The sequence below is a fragment of the Triticum urartu genome, chromosome 7A (genome assembly GCF_056163025.1).
Source record: "Triticum urartu cultivar PI428250 chromosome 7A, HENAU_Tu73, whole genome shotgun sequence".
Classification (NCBI taxonomy): Eukaryota; Viridiplantae; Streptophyta; class Magnoliopsida; order Poales; family Poaceae; genus Triticum; species Triticum urartu.
Window position 1 is genome coordinate 308804207 of NC_141879.1, and position 13594 is coordinate 308817800.

The following is a 13594-nucleotide window of genomic DNA, read 5'->3' on the forward strand; positions in this document are numbered from 1 at the left end:
AAGTTACGTGAAGCACCTGAAGAGGTGGATCAGCAGGTAGAGGGATGTAGGTTGGTATGGTCTGCCCGGAGTAAGGAGTTAATGTTTCTGAAAGACTGTGTGTCGGTCATTCATTTCTCAAACACCCTATAGTGCGAGAAATCCAATGGAGGAGATCGGGTCTTGTGGGGAAAAGTGCGCAAACCTCTGCAGTGTGTATAAACTAATCATGGTTAGCCGTGTCCCCGGTTATGGACAAATCTTGAGTATCTAGTACTTGGATTATCATATGTATCTCATCACTCTAAAATTAATATTGTTGGGTTGATAATTACTTTTAATTTGGATTGAGTTGGAGGAACCTTCTCAATGATGTTTCAACTACCATGATAGTGAAATAAAATCTATTCCTTTGTTGTAGGGAAAAAATGGCTTTTTGCAAAACTATAACCGTAGAGCTTTCCACCAGCCAAATATGCATGTAGTGATAGCATTTTTTTCTGTTCTTGCTCTACTGTGTTACTTTGCCAGCGTATTCCATGTCCTGACCAGTTTTCGGGCTGCAACATATTATGTTGCAGACTTTCCAGACGAGGAGTAAGGTTCATTAGGTCATTGTCGTGCAGCTCAGCTATTCCGTTGGAGTTGATGGACTCACTTTATCTTCCAAGCCTTCCGTTGTTATCATATTAGATGGCCTTAAGCCATATTTATTGTAATAAGTTGTCTTTTGAGACATTCGATGTAATAAGTGTGTGATTGCTACTCTTTTATAAATCCTCGAGTACTGTGTGTGTCAGCATTACCGATCCAGGGATGACACTGAAGCACAGAGACTTGACCGTTTGAGGTCAGGTCGCTACAAGATGGTATCAGAGCACACGCTGAGTGTAGCACACGACCACTAAGCAAAAGCCCTAGATCACTATTCTCTTCTCATTTCTGACTCCTCTCCATTTTCTACTCTTTAGGATGGCAGACGCAAGGAACAAGTTTGCACAACCAGATGAAGAAGCACCTTTTGGACGACACTTGAAGGAAGTCACTAGGTACCTGAACATCGGAATACTGAGCTTCACCGGGACTTACAACGCCACTTTACCAAAAGAGGAACGATGGATGATTCAAGTTCAAGTTCTAGGAAGGACATTCACACCAGTCACTAAGCCCATAGAGTTTTCCTTTGATGCAACAACCTGGAGTCTAGGAAAGAGTATGGCAGCTCACATCACCATGGGACACATTGGAGAAGTTTACCATAAGGAGCTTAAGGATACTATCTACCAGATTTGGGGGAGCCGAGACGAGCAATGGGAGATGATCAGCACCAGGAAGGATAGATCAATTGCAGCTTTCATCCAGGAGTTAAACGAACACATTCAAGCCAGGAGGACCAGATGTGCGCATGCATGATAGATCTGAAGAAGGCGATGACTAGGATCACGAAATTGGAGGAAGAACTCAAGGCTACACGCGAAGATTATGAGGAGGAAATCATCGTACTAGTGGAGAAGAATGACGATTTGGAAAGGAAGTTAGGAGTATTCATGGGAGGCTCCGCACCAGGAGGAGAAGACGAAGAACCCAAGGAGATTCGCCCGAAGGGCTACATCATCATCGACGACACCGACTCGGACCCCGACGATAGCGATGATGACTATGAAGATGAAGCTGGAGCAGACATCATGGAATCTTCGACCGATCAATATTTCTAGTAGACCACCACATCAGTAGTAGTATTCCACCATGTATATAGTATAGTCCGAGCACTTTCGTAACGATAGTTAGCTCGATTGTATGCCCTTGCTTGATTGATTGAGTGAAATGATTGTGTTTGTCTCATGTTCATATGGGTAGTGTTTTTCTCATTAGACCTCCTTCTATTCTATTCTCTTCCCTCTAAACCCTCAGATGCCTCCGAGACGTGACCCCGGATTTACTTTCCCACCGGGGCTCACTTAGTTGATCCAGTAGCAGAATACCCTGATGCAGTTGTTAGTTCAGAATCAAGGCAACAACAACAAAAACCCACCACCACCACCACCAGTTGACAATTTAGCCCGTTTCCTGAGGTTGCAGCCGCCGGTGTTTTCCAGTAGCACCGAGCCGATAGTGGCAAATGATTGGCTCCGCATGATTGGAAGGGAGTTAACCACTGCAGGATGTACAAATGCTAAGAAGGTGCGTTTTGCCGCACATCAGTTGAATGGACCAGCAGCCTCATGGTGGGAGAATTACATAGTCACCTATCCTATAGCCACTGTTACATGGGACCAGTTTCAACAAGCTTTCCATACAGCCCATGTCTCAACTGGAGCTATGAGTATGAAGAAGCGTGAGTTTCGCAACTTACGCCAGGGGAACCGTACTGTGGCTCAGTATGCGGATGAGTTTAGCAAGTTATCTCGCTATGCCCCTGACGATGTGACCACAGATGCCGCAAAGTAGGAGAAGTTTATGGAAGGTGTCGTGGGTTAGTCACGGCAGATGTCCTCATGAAAGGACTTAGTCGTGGAGCCATCGCAATGGGTTAGCTAAAAAGGGTTAAACCAGACAAGGGGACACGGGGAGTTTATACTAGTTCGGCCCCTTCGAAGAAGGTAAAAGCCTACGTCTAGTTGTGATTGGTATTGCTAGGGTTTCAAAAACCAGGGAGCAAATCCGCTTTGTCTGGCCCTCGAATTATTGTCTGTCCTCCCTAAACCGCTGCCAGGTCGTCCCTTTATATACATAGGTTAACGCCCGCCGGTTTACAGAGTCCCGAAGCCGGATCATAGATGTGTCCGGTTCGGTCTCTACACTTCCTATCTTACAATGCAAGTTACATAATTAGGTCGGTTTACATCTACAGGCCTTAACTCGCCTCTGGGCCTTGGGCCTTCATAAAGCGCCATCATTCTTACATCTTCATGGGCTTCTAATCTTCATAAAGCTAATCCGGCTACTCCTGGCCGGTTTATGTCCAGTAGTAATATCCCCAACATTAGGCCCCAGATTGGTTTGAACTTGTTCATGTCAATCTTCAATACTTAGCAAAAAAACTCCCCCTTTGCATCTTCACCTTGATTTTGAAAACCGCCGTGACGTCATACTCCCGGATCATGATAAACCGTCCTGACGTCATCTATCCGTTGAAGCTGAGGATTACCTTCATTAATGCATATCCAGTTATCGAGGCGACACCATTATTAACTATCCATTTTTGAGCTCCTCGATTCCCGCACTTGTCACTTTATCGCTTCGCCTTATAAATAGGGCCACGGGTCCTTATCATTTTCGCCCTTCGTCTCCCTCGCTTCTTCTTCCTCCTCACGACACCTCTGCCCCCGAGTGTCGCCGCCATCACCGAGTTTCTCCTCTACTTCGACAAAGGCCGCTGCATCAACCGGACTGTTACCAGAGAGCTGCGGCGTTCCTCCGTTGCTTCAACAGTCATTGTAAGTCCTTTTCTTTCCCCCCTTGTAGATCTGTCTAGGGTTTTCTTGTTCTTCGCAGTTCATTGAAGTTCATCGGAGTTCCGGTGCTGCTCTTTCCTGTTCCTCCTTAGTCTATGGATAGAAAATCTCAATGTTGATATATTCCGCGTAATGGTTTATTTTCCGCTACCACCACAAACTTTTTGCACGCGAAAAACTGATCTGAACTTTTACAACCTGCTTTGGGTCCTACCCTTTTTAGGTCAAAATATTTTTGCCTTTCTGTCTTCGGTAGATCCAAAATTCCCATGTGATCCTATGAAACTTGTTTTTCCTTACTTAGCCCTTTTCGCCTTAGATCTGTATCCTCTGTACCATGTAGGTGGTTTACCTTTGTAAAAACAATCTATCTCATACCACTAGTCCCCTAATAAACCGGCAAACCTTCTTTACGTTGATTGTAATAGTCCGGTTTAACAACACATGTATGCTCTTGATATGACCTTGTCATTCACTATTGTATTAGTCTCCGGTTTACGCAATTTCACATACCTGTATATCTTTATTCCACTGCATCTCGCGTACCACCGTGAATGATTTGTAAACCGGCATTTCTTTTCAAGCTTTTTGTTTCACAATGGCCAAACAGTTTGCCGCTTGCAATTGGGCTCGTTCCCGGGTCACTGAGGAACAGTTGAACGGAATGGTCAGCATCGACACCTTCCATAAGAAAACTGAAATTCGATGGCGAGTTCCAGGAACAGAAAATCCTCCAACCCCGAGGCAGGGTGAGGTTGTGGTTTTTGTCGACCACATAGGCCGTGGTTTCAAACCGCCAGGGTCAAAGTTTTACCGAGATGTGCTTGCCAGTTTCCAACTCCATCCTCAAGATATCGGACCCAACTCTGTATCCAATCTATGCAACTTCCAGGTCTTCTGTGAAGTGTACTTACAAGAAGAACCGACTGCTGAGCTGTTCCGGGACTTCTTTCATCTGAACCGGCGTACAGAATTTGTAAATGGTCCCAACACTGAACTTGGTGGTGTTTCTATTCAAAAGCAGAAGGAAGTTGAATTCCCTCATGCCAAACTGCATAGTCACCCTAAGGAATGGAACTAGACTTGGTTCTATTTCATAGATACCTCCCCTGAAGATGAAAACCCTCTTCCAGGTTATCTTGATCACCGGCTTTCCAACACTCATCCACTCCCACAATGTTTAAGCTCTGGGGACGGGCCAAATATGCCCCTCAACTCGCCAAGCTCCGGGCCTTTATGGCCAACGGTTTAACAGCCGTTGATTTTGTGCATTGCTAGATATCGTGGAGCGTCTTTTTCACTAAGCCGCTGCCCCGGTTTAATGTGTGAGTATACCGGTGAGGTTGTAGACCCCCAACGCCACATCAACATTCTGGTAACCGATGAAGAGGTCACTAAAAGTGTTAAGAAAATTTTGAATGAACCGGAATCAGTCTGTCGCCAAACCGGCTTGAGCCCCTTCTACACTCAGAATAAACCGCCTGCTGTAAGCACAATGCATCCTTTTTATCTTTGATATCTTTTGATTTGTTCAACTTGTGAACCTTCCTCTGTTTGTGTATGAACAGGGTGATGATCCCTTCTGGAAACGGAAATCTGCAGATAAAGCGGCAAAGCCATCCCATCCCAAAACCGAAGCTGTCAAGCGTACCTCAAAGCGGAAAACAGCTGACCGGATCAGCATCGAGCTTGATGAAGATGCAGATGATCCGGAAGTTGAGGTAGAACTTGACTCACTTGGCTCCCTTTTCATGCACCTCATTAACAATGATCTTTATCAGGAGGACATAGAAGGCAGCCAGGCTAATGGTGTAGAGGTAATTATCCTTTCCTCCGGTTCAGACTCTATGCCAACACAAAAAACCCGTCAAGCAGTCCGGAAAGTAAGCTTTTCTCATCCTCTTGCTTACTTGGACCCAACATTTATTTTGAAGACACAACAGCATGAAGCTCGCCGGACAACCTGGCACAGTGGCCAACAGGTCACTTCAGCCGGTTTACCTGACACCCCGGTTCGTAAGCGCCGGTCTGAGGTCTCTCCCACTTCTGACAATTCTTATCCCAAGGCAGGTTATTTTAGACAACCTCTTAATCCGTCCGATTCAAATTATCAGGTGACACCTCCCTCATCCTCTGGCGAGTCGACAGCAACCGAACTCCCTCCTCTAAAAACTGTGGCTGGGTAAGCTTTCAAATCCTTTCTTCCAATGCATTGCAAATCTTGAATAAGATGCTAAACCTCTTTGAATTTTGTTTGCAGAGCCAAAGCCAGACCCAGCAAGAAAGCTCGGGTCAACAATCCGTCAGAAGACCAGGCAGTTTTTGAAGAAGAGAAAATAGGTGAACCGGACCAAAGTCATGAACCGGATGGTCCTCATCCAGAGGCCACCTCTGGTGAACCGCCCCTTCAAGGCCGGAACACTGATGAACCACCAGAAGTTGATCCTACCGTGCCTGATACTGAACCGGCAGTTCCAAACCGGTCTAGTCCGGTGAGAGGTACCGAGACTCCGTCATCACCCGCAAAAACCACTGAAGGCCAAGGAGATGATGTTATCATTACTGGCATGGGCCACAGCTCTCCTGGCCATCCCGTAATCTTGGCCCAACATAGTGCCAAAGAAGAGCGTGCTGCTAGGGAAAAGGGCAAATGGAATACTGACTTATCAAGTTATGCCCATCCCAATGCTGAAGAACTTCACTCTGGTTTCTTAAACCATCCGCACTCAAACCGTCACTATGAAGCCGGTTTGGTAAACTTGATGAAGGAACGCTATGAGGTATTTTCATCTCCCTTTACTTCTTGATTCCAAAGTTGAAGTGCTAGCCCAAGTAGCCCCCAAGGGCCGTTTTATGATGTTAATCGTAAAACGGGTCTTTGTAACACTTTAAGTCTCTCCTACTGGCCCTCAAAATATCAGGTCCTTAGTGAAAACCAAGACCGATACTTTACCAATGTAATTATATAGCTTTCCTCAGCGTAGCCCCCAAAGGCCGGTTTAGCTTTGCAAGGTAATCCGGGTTTTAATCCATATGTCCATTTTGAACAGATGTACATTAGCCCCCAAGTGTCAAGGATAATGCTTGCATTGTTCTGGAGACTTATAAAAGATGTAGTGAATCAGAACAAATAGGCATTAGCCCCCAAGTATGAAGTGCATAACTTGTTATACGCTTTGTACTTAGAAAATATATATCATGTTGTTGACATATCTTCACTGTTGTAGGCCGAACTAAGCAATAGAGATGCCCGAGCCGCTGATTTGCAAGAGAACGTGAAACCCCAACAAGTAGAGTCTGCGAAAGCCAAGGAGGAACTGACCAAAGCCCTGATAGCAATGGAAAAGCTAAAAGAGTCTTTTAACAAATATTGTGCTGACTGGGAAACTGAGAAGGCCGGTTTAACCAAAAGAGATGAGGATGCCGAAGCAGCCCTGAAACCAGTTGTAGATGAACTAGCTAGTTTGAAACGGCAAATCAACGCCATGACTTCCGCTGTCTTTGGTAAGTATCTCCTTATGCAGTTTGTCCAATTCATGAAACCTTATCATTTACCAGAGTGCTGATTTTAAACCGTGATAGGCACTCGTATTGCTCATTTGGGCACATATATGTGGATGAAGCTTAAAGCGGCTTATACCTTGATTGAACAGCTGTACTCTGGGTCCCAGCGGGCTATTTGCACTGCAGCTTACAATAAACCGGTGCCATCACTGATAAAGGAAACTCTTGAGAAGCTGGCCATGTTACCAGCCCGGATTACCAAACTGAGATGCAAGAGCAGGAGCATTAACCGCAATAATCTGAGCCAAGGCATGGATTCAAGATCTTGAAGCAGAGGACATCATTAAAGGATATCCAGGTGTGAAGGAGGACGGTTCAAACTTCGACAATGATGACCTCTGAAGGCTGACCAAAGAAATGCGGCCAATAGCCAGCAAACTGGCAGAGGACACAGACTTGTCTCATTTCCAACCAGCTTATGACGCTGAAGGGAAGAGATAGCCTGTCGAAATCCATGAAGTCGAAGAACTTGTGCCTCCAATCCGTAAGCATACTTATGCTCCTGACATTAACCCCTCTAGCCTTATCCATGACGAATCCGTGTTTCAAGCTTTAACTGGAATCGATTGGTCGACGGTTGATTTCCAGCATCTGGGGAGGGATGAAGAAGAAGTGATCGCACCAACTGACCCTCAACCGTCAAACCGTCCAGACGAAGCGTCTTAAACCGGCAGATAGTTTACCAGTTATTGTGTGCCAATGCTTAAAAACAACTATTCAATTGGAGCCGTTTGGAAGCTTCATGTAATAGGATAGCAAAAACTCCTTTATCTATCATGCCATCGAGCATGTTTTGTGATGCTTTGATAATGTGAAAACTTGCTCCACCTTTTGGGATCTATTTATGCATAACCCATGATGAGTTGTGTTCCTAGATACAAGAACTTGAAAAGTGTCCTAGTGGTTTACCACTGGACGGGTCATGATGCCCAAGAATAGACAATATTTGGATGGATAACCAAAGTTTGTATATAAAAAATAACAGGTGCAACATACCTCATTGGCTGACCAACTGCTTGTATGGTAAAGGTGTAAACACCAATCCAGAGTAGTGATAACTCTGTCCTTAATTTGCCGGATTATGATAATAAACCGTACCGGGATATAATAAACACCGGGTTTTCCTTATAACACTGGCGACTTGTTAGTCAAAACCAGACCGGGGTAATGAACGCCAGTTTATAACTGATCATGTACTGAGAACTTGTAGTTGAAAGCCAAGCCGGGTCAAGGACACCGGTTTATCAGAAGACATTAGGAACCTCAATAAAGGCGAAAAACTTAGCAAATAGGACTCAAAAAAGAAATATGCGAGGCTTTTTACGAGCTGCCAGGCTCCAAATCGAGGCTTTTCATGGGCTGCCAGGCCTCTGAGTTAAACCATTTAACAAACCCTTTTAAGATGGGCCTCCAATTAACCAATCATCATTTTAACTTTGACAAGTTCAGGGTCTGCATAAGATTGACTTGTCAAACGTTCGGCGGGTCATACCAGGATTACCTGGACAGGAGTGGCTTACTTGATGAAGGCAGGTTAACCCGGGGTTTTAGGTGAATACACCAGGCTTCCAAGTCGTGGCTTGATAGCCAATTACAAGGGTCCTTTCAAACTCTTTGTTGCTTTGCACAAAGAGCCCCCAAGTAACTTTGTGAGCTGTGCTCAGTGGGTGCACATGTTTGATTTTGTGCTTTGTGCAACACTCTCTTTGGCCCCACATAATTTCCTTTGTGGCTTAACGCCCATCAAGAGGTGTAGCTATGGTGTGGTAACAACCAAGCCCTCTAGTGAAATCCCTTTGTGGTGTTTAAACCGATCAAGAGGTGTAGCTATGGTGTGAAAACAACCAAGCCCCCTAGTGATATCTCTTTGTATCCGTGCGGCTGCAAAGACCGGTTTAACAAAACTTTGCTTTGTTAGTAGAAACTCTTGTAGGCACACACATGATGTAAAAAGAATAGAGACCCCGCTTTATTCGAGGCTCTGGTTTATTATATAATATATACATTGTCATAAATTTGTACATATGAAGAAGCATGTGGCTTAAGTATAGTAAGGCCGAAGAAGAGCTATATTCCATGGCCGCTTGGTCTCCTCCTTCGATTTACGTGAGCCTTTGTGCTCTCGAACATCAATGAGGTAGTATGACCCGTTGTGTAGATTCTTGCTAACCACAAAAGGTCCTTCCCAAGGTGGGGATAACTTGTGCATATCAGTCTGATCCTGGATGAGCCGGAGCACCAGATCGCCTTCTTGAAAAGTTCTGGTCTTAACCCGGCGGCTGTGATAACGTCAGAGATCTTGTTGGTAAATCACCGAATGTGCTGCTGCAAGATCACGCTCCTCATCTAACAGGTCCAGAGAATCCTGACGTGCCTTCTCATTATCAGCTTCAACATAAGCCGTCACACGGGGCGAGTCGTGACGGATGTCACTAGGAAGAACCGCCTCCGGTCCATAAACCATGAAGAAAGGTGTGTAACCCGTAGATTTGTTAGGTGTGGTGTTGATGCTCCATAACACAGAAGGTAATTCCTCCACCCAACAACCTGGTGTCCGCTTAAAGGAACCATAAGCCGGGGTTTAATACCTCGCAAAATTTCTTGATTTGCCCTCTCCGCTTGTCCATTGGATTGGGGGTGAGCCACCGATGCTATATCAAGCCGGATGTTCTCACATTGGCAAAATTCCTCCATCTCTCCCTTTGACAGATTAGTACCATTATCCATTATAATACTGTGTGGAAAGCCAAACCGGAATATCACCTTTTTGATGAACTGAACCACCATGGCCGCATCACACTTACTGACTGGCTCTGCTTCCACCCATTTGGTGAACTTGTCCACTGCCACTAATAAGTGGGTATTTTTGTCCTTGGAGTGCTTAAAGGGTCCGACCATATCATGCCCCCAAGTCGCAAACGGCCATGTTACTGGAATCATCGTCAACTCCTGAGCCGGAATATGAGCACGGCGTGCAAATTATTGACAACTGTCACATCGTTTGACTAAATCCTCAGCATCAGCATGAGCTATTAACCAATAGAAACCGTGGCGAAAAGCTTTAGCCACCAAGGACTTTGAACCGGCGTGGTGACCACAATCCCCTTTATGGATTTCTCGCAAAATCTCACAACCCTCTTGAGGAGAAACACAACGCTGAATTGCCCCTGAGACGCTGTAACGATGTAATTCTCCGTTGAGTATAGTCATCGATTTGGAACGCCAGATTATCTGCTGGGCCGAGGTTTCATCCTTTGGTAACTCGCCCCAGTTCATGTAAGCCAGGTATGGGATTGTCCAATCCGGTATGACATGCAAAGCGGCCACCAATTGAGCCTCCGGGTCAGGAATAGCCAACTCCTCCTCTGTTGGTACCTTGACCGACGGATTATGCAGCACGTCAAGAAAGACACTTGGTGGGACCGGTTTACGCTGAGAACCAAGGCGGCTTAAAGCGTCCGCCGCTTCATTCTTTCGTCGGTCTATATGTTACACCTGATAACCCTTGAAGTGACCAGCCACTGTGTCCACCTCTCGTCGATATGCAGCCATGAGTGGGTCTTTAGAATCCCAAGTGCGAGACACCTGTTGAGCCACCAGATCTGAATCCCCAAAGCACTTAACCCGGCTTAAGTTCATCTCCTTAGCCATCCGAAGACCGTGGAGTAAGGCCTTGTACTCAGATGTGTTGTTGGTACAGGGGAACATTAAATGGAGGACATAACAAAACTTGTCACCTCGTGGGGAAGTTAGTATGACTCCAGCCCGCGAGCCCTCCAACTGTCTGGATCCATCAAAATGAATAGTCCAATACGTGTTATCTAGCTTTTCCTCTGGTGCCTGCAACTCTGTCCAATCATTCATGAAGTCCACAAGTGCTTGGGATTTAATGGTTGTGCGAGGTGTGTATTTGAGCCCGTGAGGTCCAAGCTCAATAGCCCACTTAGCAATCCGGCCAGTTGCTTCTCTGTTTTGAATAATATCTCCAAGAGGAGCTGAACTGACCATTGTGATAGGATGACCCGGAAAATAATGTTTGAGCTTTCAGCTTGCCATAAACACTCCATACAGCAGCTTCTGCCAATGTGTATACCCCTACTTTGATTCAATGAGTACCTCACTGATATATAAACCGGCCGTTGAACCGGATACTCCTTTTCATCTTCCTTATGCTCCACCACAATAGCCACGCTAACAACTCGGGCATTAGCAGCCACATACAGCAGTAATGGCTCTTTATCGATCGGGGCTGCAAGCATAGGTGGTTCAACTAACTGCCTTTTCAGATCCTCAAACGCTTTATCAGCTACCTCACTCCAGACAAAATCATTTGTTTTCTTTAGCATCTGATATAAAGGAATAGCCTTTTCTCCAAGGCGACTGATAAACTGGCTCAAAGCCGCAATCTAGTCGGCCAAACGTTGAACGTCATTGATACACGCCGGTTTAGCCAAAGATGTAATTGCTGAGATTTTTTTCGGATTAGCCTCAATGCCTATGTTTGACACCAGAAAACCCAAGAGTTTTCCTGCCGGTACACCAAAGACACACTTTTCCGGATTGAGCATCATCTTGTAAACCTAGAGGTTGTCAAAGGTTTCTCTCAAATCATCTATTAATGTTTCCTCCTTCCTGGACTTTATCACAATATCGTCCACATATGCATGAACATTGCGCCCAATTTGCTTATGAAGACAATTCTGAACATAGCATTGATAAGTCGCCTGGGCACTCTTGAGCCCAAAGGGCATGGAGACATAGCATAAGGCTCCAAAGGGAGTGATGAAAGATGTCTTCTCCTGGTCCTTAACTGCCATTTTGATCTGGTGATAACCAGAATAAGCGTCCAGAAAACACAAACGGTCACAACCCGCCGTAGCATCAATGATCTGATCAATACGAGGGAGGGCAAAGGGGTCTGCAGGGCAAGCCTTGTTCAAGTCTGTGTAATCCACACACATATGCCAAGTGCTGTTTTTCTTAAGGACCAGCACCGGATTAGCCAACCACTCCGGGTGAAAGACCTCCACGATAAACCCTGCGGCCAACAACCGAGCTACCTCTTCACCAATAGCCTTGAGCCTTTCTTCATTAAAGCGGTGGAGAAACTGTCGGACCGGTTTAAACTTAGGATCAATGTTAAGTGTGTGCTCAGCGAGTTCCCTCGGTACACCTGGCATGTCAGAAGGTTTCCATGCAAAGATGTCCCGGTTCTCACGGATGAACTCGATGAGTGCGCTTTCCTATTTGGGATCTAGGTTAGCGCTGATGCTGAACTGCCTGGATGGATCACCAGGAACAAAATCAACCATCTTAGTATATGTGGCCGATTTGAACTTCAACGCCGGATCGTGTTCCGTAGTTGGCTTTTTCAAAGAAGTCATATCTGCCGGATCAACTTGGTCCTTATAGAACTTCAGCTCCTCCGTGGCACAAACCGACTCAGCACAAGCCGCATCACCTTCCTCACATTCTAGAGCGATCTTCCTGCTCCCGTGTACTGTGATGGTCCCCTTATGACCTGGCATCTTAAGCTACAAATACACATAACACGGCCTTGCCATGAACTTAGCGTAAGCCGGCCGCCCAAACAAAGCGTGATATGGACTTTTGATTTTCACCACCTCAAAAGTCAATGTTTCTGATCTTGAATCATGATCATCTCCAAAAGCCACCTCTAAGGCTATCTTGCCCACTGGATATGTAGACTTACCAGGCACCACACCATGAAAAACGGTGTTCGACGGTTTAAGATTCTTATCTGTCAACCCCATACGACGGAAGGTATCGTAATATAGAATGTTGATACTACTTCCCCCATCCATGAGTACTTTAGTGAACTTATATCCCCCAACTTGAGGGGCCATCACTAAGGCCAGATGGCCCGGATTGTCAACCCGGGGCGGGTGATCCTCTCTACTCCATAAAATGGGTTGCTCAGACCAGTGCAAATACTGAGGCAGCGGCGGTTCAACAGATTACTGCCCTCTTGTGAAGCTTCTGATCACGCTTACACAAGCTAGTGGTGAAGACATGATATTGCCCACTATTTAACTGCTTAGGATTGCTCTGATAGCCCGACTGCTGCTGATGCTGCTGGTTCCCCTGATGGTTGTACCCTCCCTGGCTGCCTTGGTGCCCTTGATTGATGTGTCCGGCTTGATTTCCCTGAAATCCTGAACCGGAACTGCCGCCTCTGTAACCCGGCCCATGGAAACCACCTCCTGAACCGCCGGGCAAGCCATTATCATGTTGAAACATATTGGAATTCTTGAAATCCCGCATGATGTAACAATTCTTCCAAAGATGTGATGCTGGCTTCTCCTTTGATCCATGCTTCAGACAGGGTTGATTTAACAGGTGCTCCAAATTGGGGCCTGAACCTCCGCCCCTCTGGGGCTGCTTACCCTTACGACGTTGACCATTCTCCTGAGCATTGGTGTTAGCCACAAAGTCTAGACTGTTGTCGGCCTTGCGTTTACCATTCTTCCCATGGCCTGCCGGATTATGTTGCTGACCCTTGGTGTTGCCGTTCTTTTTCCCTTTCCCCGATTTGTCCTCCTCTGAGTCAGGGTCTTTGGTATTATCTGAATCGG